The sequence below is a fragment of the Haliotis asinina genome, chromosome 11 (genome assembly GCF_037392515.1).
Source record: "Haliotis asinina isolate JCU_RB_2024 chromosome 11, JCU_Hal_asi_v2, whole genome shotgun sequence".
NCBI lineage: Eukaryota > Metazoa > Mollusca > Gastropoda > Lepetellida > Haliotidae > Haliotis > Haliotis asinina.
The window spans coordinates 6,109,751-6,124,469 of NC_090290.1; the positions used below are offsets into that span (position 1 = coordinate 6,109,751).

At 40.5% G+C, this 14,719-nt stretch overlaps 1 protein-coding gene across 6 annotated transcripts in view; it reads right to left on the reverse strand.

Annotated features, from left to right (window-relative positions):
• Positions 1-14,719, reverse strand: part of LOC137255757 (5-hydroxytryptamine receptor-like) — a 191,313-nt gene that overhangs the window by 66,399 nt on the left and 110,195 nt on the right. For 4 of the 6 annotated variants that reach the window (XR_010954532.1, XR_010954534.1, XM_067793272.1 and 1 more), the window contains one exon: positions 2,167-2,225. The gene's annotated coding sequence lies outside the window, so the exon portion shown is untranslated. Of the gene's footprint in view, positions 1-2,166; positions 2,226-8,624; positions 8,714-14,719 lie in introns of all 6 variants that reach the window. The other 2 variants (XR_010954533.1, XM_067793271.1) reach the window with 1 other exon arrangement.

Here is a 14,719-nt window from a genome sequence, read left to right on the forward strand (position 1 = left end):
ACCTCTGAGATTACACCGCTGCTTTGATTACCGTGCTCAGCACTGCTGTTTAGGGACGTCATCATCGCCACAAATGCACAGAAAGCCATTTGAAGATCAGCAAAAACGTCCCGTGTTCCGTTATTAATAGTTAAAATAATTGTAAATAATCACGAGTTAGTAAAGTAGTGTGACTCATTTAAAAACGCACGTTATTTGTATCTGGGAATATTCTCTTTTGACCTAAAACTGGAAAACAGCCATCTTGATTCTGGTTGATAAGCACGGGCCACAACTGGGCTATTTTCTTTTAATCTAAGCTGTTTGCACAGCTGTCTTCTACGGTCTAGACCAAGTGTAATAAGAAATCATACTGCCCAGGTCATGGCAACCTAAAGACGTTGAACACACAGCCGTCCTGAAACCTCAATAGCACAAAAATATTCCTTGAACGATATCCGTCTAGAATAGACAGAGTTGCATCGATAAAACACGAGGTGATCATATATATGATTCATAAGGTTACCTCAGAGACATCGGCACTTTCGAAGAATGATTCGTCATGTTAATAATAATGCTACCAATGTTAACAATTACACCTGCGTCTTAAATAGGAGGCTCTACGGTAAGAATACCATACTTGGACGTTCACACAAAGGGAACATTATTGCCTCTTGGGATATTGAAGAAAAGGTACAACCATCATTCATCTGGAAATTGATACTAATAACACGCACCGCACAACGAGTCCAATTTTGAATGCTGACTTCGTGACCCTTTCGGCTTCTATTTCCAGATAGGCCGCTGAACAATGGTTGGCATAAATGCATAAATGTTAAAATCTTTTGTCGTGGTTTGCGAACATGATGCAAAACACCACGCACAAGGCAGGATTTTTCTATTTTGACATGAAAATTATCATACGCAGGAGAAAATAAGCGTGATGGAATGTTTGATCCAAATCGTGAAAACGTTATCAGATATGCACATTCACTACATACTGCATAAATACTAGGGGATTAATAAGACGCCCATCATTATAGGAGATGTTAGTTCCATGTTATAGCCCTTTGATAATCATGAACAAAATGGATATGGATAGTGAAATACTACAGTAGATGTTGTGACCGGAATTGTCAAGAAAAAGCAAGGACAGTGGTGTAAAATGGAAATCGATATATTAGGATTAATATTGTATGGTATTGTCACGATTTTGAGGCAAATGTGTATGTTTTTGCCCTGTGAGGGTGTCTGTCCGAAGCTTGTCCTTGGTCAAGTTCAGCCAACATGGCTGACGCTGTATGACATCCGTATGACGTGTTTCACTGGTCGCTAAAACGCGATCCGTGAAGATGTAATTAAACTGATAAACCACCCTTGCCAAGGCATAGTTGAAAAGGCAGATACTTGCGGTCGGGATATTTCTGTGGGATTTAGGCCGTGGGATGTCCTTAAAGTCTTGAAGATCAATTATAGATTTGGTCTTCGGCAACGCATCCTTGTCGTTAAAGGCGACTAATGGGATCGAGATGTCAGACTCACTGACAATATTCAAACTATACGGTCTAGAGATAATTGACCAGAAAATCCAGTGATCAACAGCATGAACATCGATCTGCACAATTGGGAACCGATGACATGTGTCACCCTGATCACCAGATCCCGTTATACCCGCCTCTTACGACAAGCATAGTCGCTTTTTGTGGCAAGATCTACACTGGATCTTCACGGGTCGGGTAAAATGTACATATAATAGGACGTGTTTCAGTGTCTAAGTCTTACAGACATAATCGACATAGTACAGCACGTTGGCGTCCACATTTGTCGTTGTTAGATGCCAAATATAATATTTCACTATTATCTATGGTGTTGAAGGTTACAGCAGACCGCCTTAGCCAGTACAATATATGAATATTTTAGACAGCTAATATACTGAAAACAGGAAAACCTAGCACGGATGCTGAATTGGTGCAACCATAATTACTGGAATTTAAAAGAGATTGTTCAATTTGGTTTGATCAATTGACGACGCATTTTACATTGCAATAATTGTAACTGTTAAACAGCTTTCACTGAAGTCTGGTCCTTCTGATGAATGTGCCAATGCCTTTAGGAGAAGCAGTTGATATTGTAATACATTATATGTATAGTTGTATATTTTATGTTCGTTTGGAAATGCACACCTACCTTTGTTTTACCTGACAGCTGCCCTGTTCATTGCTGCACCGCTTGAATCATACACAGGTCTGCAACAAAGGATCAAAGGATATTTTAGTTCATCTGTCCATATGTATATGTATGTATGTGTGTATATATATGTATGTGTGTGTGTATATATATATATATATATCTGTGTGTGTGTGTATGTATGTATGTATATATATATATATATATATCTGTGTGTGTGTGTGTGTATGTATGTATGTATGTATATGCATGTACATATACATACACACCCACACATATATATATTATATAGTCAACAGCAAAAGAAACGCAACTTGACTTCATGTCAAGTTTGTAAATAGAAGACATAAACATCAATGCTTACGTTTACGAAATTTCACTTTTTCGAAAATTGCGTTTCTTTTGCTGTTCAGTATAGTTCAAAGTCCTTTCCTACATGTGCGACATCCGCCTAAAAGAATTAAACACGGAAATGAAAGCTTGCATTCTTGTACAACTATCCGTCTAAGCACAATATAATTGTACACACCTCTCGCTGGGTGTAATATCGTTCCACAATCATTTTCACAAACATTCATGTAAGTGCAGTGCAATGTTTGCAAATTTTATGTCAGACATGTAGCATCGTTATTATCAAGGTTAGTGGTAAAAGTGTTTGCTCGTCACTCCGAAGACAGGGGTTCTATTCCCCACAAACGTACAACGTGTGAAGCCCATTTCTGGTGTCCCAAGTCGTGATATTGCTGGAATATTGCTGACAGTGGCATAAAAGCCTACTCACTCACTCTGAATTGATGCTAAAAACTAAACTAAACTGACTCCCCTAATAGTGCAATAGTAATGTATAGACATAATCCTAAACCACCGCGCACCAGGTCATCCTACATTTCACTTGAATTAAATAACCTTTTTCTCTATCCCAATAACATGACAGTATCATTTTAACAAAATCTATTCCCTAACATGTACATTAATCATTAAATCAGAGAAAGAACGCTCGAAATTTATACATGCTCTTCGGTAATCCCTCAATCGTAATTCAGGTATGGTTATAACTCTCCCGTAATCCTTAGAGCAATGAACCAACGAATACATTATTCTCCTGACCCCAATACAATTGTACTGATATTGACACTTTATTATCCAGTCACACCATTGGTTATCTCCCATTAGTCTAACAGCATTGGTCCAGTGTAAACAACTCTTTTCCTATCCCAATTCCATTGTGGTAGTGATTACAGATCTGCCTCAGACTCATTAGCATAATGACTATACCAGTATTTCCGCGTCTACTTTAAGCCAGTGGACAGTACATCAGTATTTACAACTTTTATTTGAAGATAACAACTTTGAGGACGGTTTCCATCTTTCCATCTTTGAAACCAAACTCGCTTTGCTCTCGTGTTTGCAACTCAGTACTCCCAACAATAACATATCAATAGCACAATTCCCCCTTGGTTCCAGTAATATCGTAGCAATACTCTTAATACTGTTCCGTAAGCCTAACAACGCTCGCTGTTCCTGAGTTTACGAATGTCCTGCAAAGCCTAACAACACAGTTAAGAGTTTACAACTCCCCTGTTAGCCCACCAGCACAGTTCGAAGGTTCACAACGCCTTCGTCAGTCCAACAAGACTGTTTCCAGGTAAAGACTTCCCTGTTGGCCCAACAGCAGTTATAGCTTAGCACCTTCCTTCTTAACAGACCAACACAGTTATTGACTTAGCCTACCAACACAGTTACAGGTTTAGAATGTCCGTGTTACTCCCAAAACAGAGTTATCTGTTTACAACTTCCTTGTTGGTCCAACCGCACAGTCATAGTTTACAACTTCCTTGTTGGTCCAACCGCACAGTCATAGTTTACAACTTCCTTGTTGGTCCAACCGCACAGTCATAGTTTACAACTTCCTTGTTGGTCCAACCGCACAGTCATAGTTTACAACTTCCTTGTTGGTCCAACCGCACAGTCATAGTTTACAACTTCCTTGTTAGCCCAACAACACAATTACACATTCTCAATTTCCTTGTTGACCCAACAACTCAGCTATAGGGTAAAAACTTCTTTGTTAGTCCAAATACATAGCTATTGGTATACAACTCTCCATCACACACTCAGTTTACATCTCTATCCGTGATAATGTAGTTGCTGTTTCCGCCCAGCGTTGAAAGTTTTTTTGTAATTTGGCTTGGTGTATTATGAATGTATAACTGGTTTTGTCACGGTATTGGTGGAATACTACGGATTTAACTTAAACTAGTAACTGATTCACTCATCCCTGTACAGCAACAATACTTTCAATTGGTTTCCAACCCTCCTCTAAGCCCACAAATACTGGCCCAATATCACGACTCTCTTATACTTCCTCGATGGTTGAAGGCTCACATTTATGCTACTATCATCCATGCTCTCTGTATGACGATTGCAAATGGCGTTCGATGGGTGATGACCGATCTGGTTACTGTATACAAGGTCATACTAAACTTTAGCCACATCCATATGTGAAAATCATTATCTCCAATACTACTCGCTGTTACGACTTTCAACACATGTTCCCGTATTCCTCACAACTGCAGTCACGTAAAGGAGACTCGAACCCCAGTCTTCGGCGTGATGAGCGAACGCTTTAACTACTAGGTTACCACACGTACCACTTAAAGGGTACAGATCCTCTGTGTATGGCGGCATTCAAAAGAATTGAGACTGAATGTATATTGATACGGTGGTGAGTTCAGAAAGTAACAGCCTGTTGACAACACTATCTTGGTGTGGTGTTTATGCAAGACGTATCTGTCTTCGTTTACATAACGCTTAAATCATCAACAACACACATTCGAAAGAAATAGAGAAAAAAATCCAATAGTTATTAATCATTTTGACAGACTATGTGTCACATCACTGGTTCTCGCATTCAGTTGTGTAATGTATTCATTGAATGCATTAATGTTGACTGGATTGTATTGATTATTGGGCGATCAGTTCTGATTTATGCAGAATGTGTGAGGATGTTAGGTTGTATCTATGGTAAAAAATTTGGTAGAGATTATGCTATTACAGACTCTCAAATGGTACACTTGCATGCATTGTAACTTATCTTGAAGCTGGTACAAACTGAGGGTGTTCTATGAAGGACACCCTTGAATGGAAGATGTCAAGCACAAACGTGAACAAACACCAACACTTACTTCCACGCTGACACCTGGTGGTTAAAGCGTTCGTGGTGAAGGTGTGGTGTTACTCTCGGGTGTCTGTCTTTGGTCACGATGGTGCCGGGGTAGCCCAGTGGTTGAAGGGTTCGGTCGTCACTCCAAAGGCCCGGGTTCGATTTCCCACATGTGTAGAATAAGTGAGTAGAATTGTACGCTTCTTTCAGCAAAAATCCGGCAGTATCGCGGCAGAGAACACCAGAAATGTGACCATGTGGGGAATCGAAACGGGATCGACGAGCGAACGCTTTAACCACTACACTACTCCACCGCCTCTAGGTGGACGGAGAGAACGACGAACGTTTGATAATTCAGACATCATTGTGTGCGCGCACGTAAGTGCGAGTGAATGGGTGCATGAATTGAAAAACACATCACCAAAGCATCAGAATGTTGACTAAATATGCAGTTTTCTGTATTTCTATTAATTCACAGAATATCAATGAGAGTTATTAAACGTGTTTTTACATGTATAATGGAAACATTATGTCAACATGACCCTCAGCACAACACGTATATACATGTTCCTCGCATAGTTTTTGACGAATTTCCCTAGATACTAAATCATGATTGACGGCGTTTAAAATCAGTTGTTAGCAACAACACGACTTGCGGTTAGTGTAAAACACAGGCATTACAACAGCATATCGCATTCAAATTGGCTATTCAATTAATAGCGTAAATGGACCCCTGCATGGACCTTTCAGTCAGCAATTTATCAAGAAATAGCTCAATCACGCCGACGGAGCAAATGGGTATGTTTTTCGCTGCGTTTAACAGCCCTCTATCAGCTATGGGTTACGAAGTACAATTGTATCATGTTCGCTTCTACGAATATTTCAAAGTTTGTTTGTTGTTTAATGTTGCATTCTGTAACATTCCGGTAGTCGGTCTGAAAATGAACAAATCTGGGCCGACAACTCAGAGAATGTCGTCATGAGCATTGATCTACCCAACTGTGATGATGATGATGATGATGATGATGATGATGATGATCCTTTCTTAAATCGGCACAAGCGTCGCATATAAACAACGTGATGATATTCGTCCTCGATAGCCGCCATACAGAGAGGGTAAAGTTCTAGATGCTGGCCAGTGACATGTTACGACCAAAACTGATCATTATATCTGCCAAGCCAAGTCTAAATCAAATTATTGTATTTCTTACTTTCTTGCTTGTAATATTTGTTAGATATGTCTCAGGTTCGATAAGAGTTTTAAAGGATCAATATACCTACAATCTAGACCCTAAATTAAAGGTATTCATCCAATTCTGGCGAAACATATCCATGGCTCTTTGACGGAATTCGTTACCGACACCTTGGAATATCCACACATATCCGAGAATAACAGATATCTTATATTTAATGGTCATGTTACATAACCAGTATTATCTAAATTAAGCAGCGTGTTCCGGGTCGCCGCTGGTCATACATATTCAGTATTTTGAACCAGTATTTTATACAACGAAGGTGAGAGTTTATATAAAGTGGGTATATTCCTCACGCTTCATATCTTACGATACCCTGGAAAGACTGGTCTTGGTCTTGGGTTGTCGTCTGAAAGAGTCAAAGGATGGGACATGTCTTAAGTTAGGGGGCAGTACATTCCACAGTTTGCTGATAGGACAGGACAGGATTTCCACCAAAAGTTGCTAACTTTAACTTTGAAACGTTAAGACGGCACTGAGCTGTGAGGTGAAGTGATCTAGCTGCTCTGTAGATTTGGACCAGACTGGGTAGGAAAGATGGAGCTTGACCATAGTGTGATATCTGGCACAGACACTAACCGACTAGACACAGAGTCTTATACTGAATCCTTGCTTCTACTTGGAGTCTGTGCAAGGACACAGAGATGCTGTGAGCGAATTTGGATGTCTTCCCTGTGATCCTGGCAGAGACATTTTGAAATTTCTAGAGCTTTAGGAGAAATGGTTTTGATGTATACCAAAAAGCATGCTGAACCGTAGTCCAGTCTAGAGAGCACCGGATTCAGAATGGGTGATTCCAGCTACCCACAACACCTGGTCCTGATTATTCTTCCGAAAAGTTTAGATTTCTGAAAGAGCGCAATACGTAATACCACCCGTCAGCATCAATTTCAGCGCACCATTGCAGTGTCATCCGCTTGGGATTTGAACACAATTCCAGTGATAGTCTATCCACTGCCCACTGTTCTAAACAAAGGAACCTGACTTGCAATGTCACTTGAATCACCTACAGTCACTCCCATCTAACAGATAGAACCATGAATTCCTTAATGATCTATCAACAGGTAGATGTCCCGAAAACGAATGCTGACTTCCGGAGGATCCAGATGTTATAGTATAAAATACCTCCTACTTTAGTCACAACGACACCAATCTGTTGATCAATAACGCAGATGCTGTTTCTTTCATCTGCAACTATTCATCAAGGATCTCACCAGTGTAAACCAGAAAGGTACGGATTAATGAGGTTTTATAGTATAACATGTTGTCACGGAAACATAATTATTTTTCTCAATCTCTCAGAGTGTATCGCCTTCATCTCCGACCAAAATTCGGCCAGGGTAAACACTCTGTGAATCTGCACTTGGAAAATCTAAAGACGAGTGTTGCATACCAGACGGGACCAGATAAGTCAAGTTTCATGGCATACATGTCCCCGTCTCTCAATGACACCACCCTCTTGACCAATCGCTGAGATGCTGTTGCTTTCATCTTTCACCAGTCACCCAAGCTTTGGCCAGTGTAAACACTCGGGGAGTCGACACATGGAACGAGCAAATTACTTCTGACCTAGATGGCACCTTTGCGAGATCCCCACAGGACATCGGGCCATCTTCAAAGAAGATTAGAACTTCAGTTGACAAGCCAGTGACGCACCGTCGACGACCGAGCACTGAGCATCCATGAAACACGCGGTTGAGGCAATCAAAGGCAATGATCGCTAAAGGTCAGTTCCACATCAGATACTAAATGAAATATCCGCCCCGTGTTAGGGTGGCAAATTCAACATGATATGATTGATTACATGCATCTTTCAGGAAAGACGCCACGGAGGAAAACATATCTTCCTTGTGATCACTTTTTTAGAATGTTTCAATTGCTAAACGAATATGAGTGTGTTTTATGTCTGAAACCACTCTTCTTCTGAAAGATCGTTGCAAACTCCCTTCAATGTAATGTGGTCTTTAATCCTGATCATCCAAGAAGAAGCAGAACATTTAACTTGATTAATCGGATACAAAAAGGTGAAAAATGAAACATACTTTTGGGTGGTAATGCGTTCGCCGTCATTGATTTGTTGAAAAAGGCTTTTGGACAGGCAGAGACCATTTCCAGATCCGGGGTAGGCGTGCTAAGAAGTAAGCGAAAATGTTCTTTTAATGAAGGCGAGAAACCTGGGTCACAATCTGTCCCTTGTACGGTTTTACCTACAATATATACAAGTTTAGATACAACATGAACGTATTGCGCCCATGAGGTCATGCTATATCCTCAAGGCAATGCGGAAATGTTTGATTGAAAATGGTCGCTGGCTTGGCATGCAAATATGAGACAAATAAATGGAAAATTCCGTTTTCGTACTCATATACACACACCATGTAAAATCACATTCAATTGCGGTGAAGATCCGAATAAGAATTGGTCTTCACTAAACCATGCTTCTTGTAGGAGGTAACTAATGGGATCATATGGTTGATACAAATCACCATATCCCGGATACGGAGATCGATGCTCATGCTGTTGATCACTCGACTCGAGTATATACAAAGCACTGCCATATAACTGGAATTTTGTTGAAGCTGCAGCAACACATAAGGGGGACTTCTTTGATGACTCAGGCCTCTGAATTGAGCCTACACTGATTGACAAAAGTAAATGCCACAAGTGTGAAAGAATATGTGATCTCACCACAGATGAACTTGACCTCTGGTTCCCGCCACTACATATCACCCAGTGATGTAGATATACACAACCGATGACGTCATTGCATATCTAATAAACCGTGCGTTGATGTAAAATGCCAGATTTACTGCCTGAAATCACACCGACCATCCTAGCTGTTGACAAGATGTCTTGATATGTCAGGCAATTACTTGTAATCCCCTATTTTCACTCAGTCCATTATTCAATCAGTTTCTGTAACACAGACTCTGTAATATAAGAGCCAAAGTGGTCTCAATTCCTGCTAAACCGACCCTACATAAAACGTCCAATTGCGCACTTCCTGTGTATGAAAGAAACAGCTAATAAATTTATAGTAACATTATTTATATACAAGCTTGCATGTCTTCTCATAGATCTCCGCATTGTAGACGTGAGTCTCTGTGTATATCGATTAAGGAATCTCATGAGAGGCTTGATTAAGATTGATCCTAGCTCAGTGAAACGGATCGAAGTATATGTGACCATGGAAGGCACGGGTACACTGGCTAGTCTCTAGGGACCCATACTAGTGAACATCTTTAAGAGATATTATCGAATCTCTCCCAGAGGCATCGCGTGGGCCTTTTCTACATAAGAACTTAAGATTGATAAAATCACCTCAGCGCCCGGAGAGTACAAAGGGGAGGGAACTCCGACGTGAATCCCCAGGCTAAGAGCCATAAATTCTATTTTCTGGCTGCTCCGCACTAGGAAATTACATTTTACAACCCATTTCCTCACTTGCTTCTGCCCCCAAAACTTGATTTGATGTTAAATGAATCGAAGTGTCCTTTTTGTAGTAATGATGAACTGATGAGGGTTAGACAACCTTGCTCGTCTGTAAGCCACAGTGTTATCAAGAGCGAATACCAAAATGTAAGTGACTTAATACATAAATCTGTTTGCCGGTGTTGTCATGTAAAAGGTATCGACATTATCTCAAGGCCCTAAAAGCCGTCAAAAATCGTGTTTTAACAATTCAAACTCGAACTCCGAACAAATACGATACAGTACACACTGTTATATAAAGAACTAAGGATTCGTGAATTCAATTCGTTATACCCGAAGATCGGTTTTACCACGAGTTTAACTTTATTCGCTAAACCTACTGAATTCAAATTCAGTTGCTGAGAGGGGAATTCTTCCATTCACGCAATTCTGACTCTGCACACTGCTTGTAGAGACTTTAAATTCAGTTCCTAATAACCGAAGATCATGTTTGACACTTCAAGAGAATTCGAGTGATTTCCAGAACATCCAATGAATCGCTTTGTTATATCTGGTTTGAAAAATCTGCTTTTTATACACTAGCGGACACCTATGGGCTTTATAGTGAAAAATACAAATTTGAATACGTTTTAGTGTTGAACTGAATGTTGAAATTGCACCCAATGCCATCTCTATTGTGACTCTCAACGGGAACGGTTCTAGGGACAGCAATCAAGTAAAGTGCATTACTGATGATGATGATGATGATGATGATGATGATGATGATCCTCTCTGGTGTTGAAGATACCATCAGACAGGTGGGAGGTAGTACGTTCTCAATGTAAGCTTGATCGTGACATACAACGGGGGAGGTTTTATGGTTACCAAGCAAGTAATGTGCATTACTGATGATGATGGTGATGATGATGATGATGATGATGATGATGATGATGATGATGATGAACCTGCCCTTTCCGACGCAGTGCATGCTTGTATTGTTTGCTTCAATGTTTTTTTTATGTTTTAGCACTAGGCGGTTATGTGGGATTAAAGGCGATTTAAAAGGACATTCTTGATAAGAGATATACCTACGGCTTTGAAGGATTGGATGCTGTTTAGGACTGTTAGTGGTTTTAGGTCTGTACTAGTGTCCAATGAAATATGGGGCACTATTCTGTGAAGCTGGTGGTGAATGGAGTGAACTAAGGCGTGTTCGTGTTGCGTGTTTTGTTGCCTCATGTGTATTTGTTCGGTGTGTGTTTTAATTACAGATCGGAATTTGATTTTGTTTGACTTACTGATCGTCATCTGTATCATATTGTACTCCACGTGCTTCATTGCCGTGTTCGTAGCTACGCCAATACGTCTCTAAAATTAATATTGTGTGCGAGTGAGTATGGTTTTAGGTCGTGTTTATCAACATACCAGCAATATCAAGGCGGGGGATACCAGAAATGGGCTTCCCACATTGCAGCCATGTGGGGAATCGAACCCGGATCTTCGCCGTGACGAGCAAATGCTTTTGCCACTGGGCTACCTTACGTCCACTTACATTAATAATAATAATGTTGACTTTATTCATCGCAACTTTTAAATGTCATTCAAATAAGTTGATTGTTGAACTTTGTCATGGTCATATATTGACTTGACGTATACTGATAAGTTGACGTTGCTGTGACGAATCGGGTTCGCAACATCGTGTTATATGACTGGGACATTGCAATCTGAGACTTTTCACAACATCCGTTCTTTCAAGCATAAAGAAACGACTAAAGCATGTACATACTTACCTTTGAAAAGTCTATATTTTATCATTGAGATGTTCCGAGTGCAGCAAATCTCAGAACTATTATATTTCCAGGCATACCGCAGAAACTAGAAATAAATTTATTACACAGTCGGTTTGTTGCGGTTTTCGTTATTAACTACGGTCTGATGAAATGTACCTGGTTATTATCACAGCAACACATCCTTCAGGACTTCAAGTCCTGTTTGGAATTTATGTTGGTTGTTTGGTTGTTTTGTTTATTTGTTGTTTAACGTCGACAACACTCCAGCTATATGGCTATAGATGTAAATAATCGATCCTGGATCAAACAATCCAGTGATGACAGCATGAGCATCGATCTACGCAATTGGGAACCGATGACATGTGTGAACCATGTCAGCGAGCCTGACCACCCCATCCCGTTAGTCGCCTCATACGACAAGCATAGTCGCCTTTTGTGCCATGGATGGGTTCCTGAAGACCCATTCTACTCCGGATCTTCACGGTTCGGGTAAAATGCATACATTATAGGTTGTGTTAAGTCTCACAGACATAATCAGCATGGCATAGCATGAGTGGCATGAACACTTTGCGTTGTCAGATACTAAATATATATTTCTTTATACTGACCACCCAATCCTATTAGCTGTTTTTAGTTAATGTATGTAAATATTCCATTGTTTGGTGCTAACTAAGAAAGTGAGAAACTCGTTTCAGTGGCTGGAATAATGTTTCAAGTATCAGGCATTCAATCCATAACTCCTCAAAAAGGATGGAATATGGCGTTACACAGCAGGTGCGTGTTCGGTTGGATAATCAAGACGCACAAGCACACAACATGGAACCGCATTGTTTTCCCCGCTTTGATGTGGCTTTGCACAGCATGATCTAAAAAGCACAGGAAAGACGGTTATGTTCTACCACCCACCATGCACGCAACTCGACGCTGCTAGAATGTGCTTTATTTGATAATGTCCCAAACAACAACCAAACCTCGAAAAGTCATTCGCCAATGAGGCACTGTAGGCGATGACAACCCCAATTGTACTAATACAATGGCTAATGTGAATAGGACCTTTGGCGATACCACAGAAACAAGAACATAAACTCCGACTACTTAACTTCGTAAGTGATGAACGCCGGGTAATGGATCTGTTTGGCAAGTTTAATTACTACGCCTGCAGTGAAATCGTCTATTAGGTGTAATTATTGCCAATACTTTATATGCACAACAAAGGCAGTGTGACATGTATGTGTTTTGACCGTATGACCTTCTTTCCCTGACATTCTTAGACCGGTCCAAATATGTGAAGCAGTCGATTCATTGCTGCTAAGATATTGAGCGAAGTTAATGTTACATTATTTTGTCTTTATGTGGTTGAATTTATTCACCGTTATTCTAAATTCCTATGTCAGATCGCCTCAGTGGTTTATTCAATGGTTTTGAAACCGACGTTATATCCCATTTTAGAACATTGGTCACAAACACATGCAAAGGCAAGTCAATATAAAATATCATAAATGACTGAATCGTAACACATTTATGTCAGACTGAATAAAGGGCGGTCGGGGTAGCCTTGTAGTTTGAGCGTCTGCTCGTCTCGCCGATGACCGTGTTCGATTCTCCACATGGGTACAATGTGTGAAACCTCTAAGCCGACATCCATTTAAAATGAAATTTTTCGCTCGTCCGGAGTGATGTCGCTTTATAGGGAGCCCATTGCAGCAGATCTCACTTAGTGAGAAAACCTAAGTAGGTCCCTATCCCAAACAGATCCTCGTCTCCAGCGCCTACCAAACCCTTAGGAAGCTGGCAAACGTCCGGATAGACAGCCCAGCCTGAACCCAACCACTCCTTCTGAGTCCGGGTTCGCTTCCTCACATGGGTACAACATTTCGGATTTCCCCCGCCTTGATGCTGTTGGAATATTTCATACAGCGGCGTAACGCTAAACTGAGCCTCTCACTTACTCATTCCCCGTCGTCCACCAATAACCTATCAGCATCTACATCAACCACCCGAACCCAAATACAAAACATTTTCATCCCCATTCCCATCCTCAAACCCATTTTACGCTCCCCCACTGCATGTTTTACACACATATAGTGCCCACCCCAGCACCATATTGTCTTCCGACTGCCACTGCATGAGAGTGCTGATCAAGAAAGTCAGGCATGGTTTATGCGTTTCACTCTAGATTACTACACTTAGATGTACAGAACCTTCACACGTGAGGGCCATGCAATGAAACCATGGGATAATTAAATCTCATACAACACTGATCCGAGTATAGTAGCATTATCGTAGGTTGTACGCCTCTTATTCCATATGACGTATACGTCTTTGTTCTATATCTATTATACTGAAATATATACAGACATTCTGCACCCGTTCTTATGTTTATACCAGATGACGGCGTGGAGGGTAGAGGTGTAAAGATCTGTTAGGCTGTCCAATTGTTTGACTTGCCTTTGCGTGCGTTTGTGATATATGTCACCGTTGGGGCAGAATACGTTAACGGTATCGTAAAGACTAATATCGACATTTTGGTAGTGATTCACAAGCACATGTACATGTTTTCAATCTTCCAATGGACAATGAATTGCCCCTTGTTCCAGATTTTTTATTCTGTTATTTTCGGTCAAAATTGAGAAATCGTAACCCATAACTGACTGCATTCACACTCGTGCAAAATGCATTCTGACGCTTAACATAATTTGCATTGACTTACATGTTATTTCAGTGTAGCATAAATGATTTTCATGAAGTGAGTTTAGGATAGATCTTTGTCAAATCTGACATGTAAGATTGAGATCATCTCTGCCCTGAACACATAATGCCAGTTCAAGTTTCCGACCACTATTTAACTAATGACATCACGTTTATCAACTGACGTATGGTTACAGAATGCACAATCCCATAGGCCGCCATGTTAAATGGGTTCACGGCACTTTAAC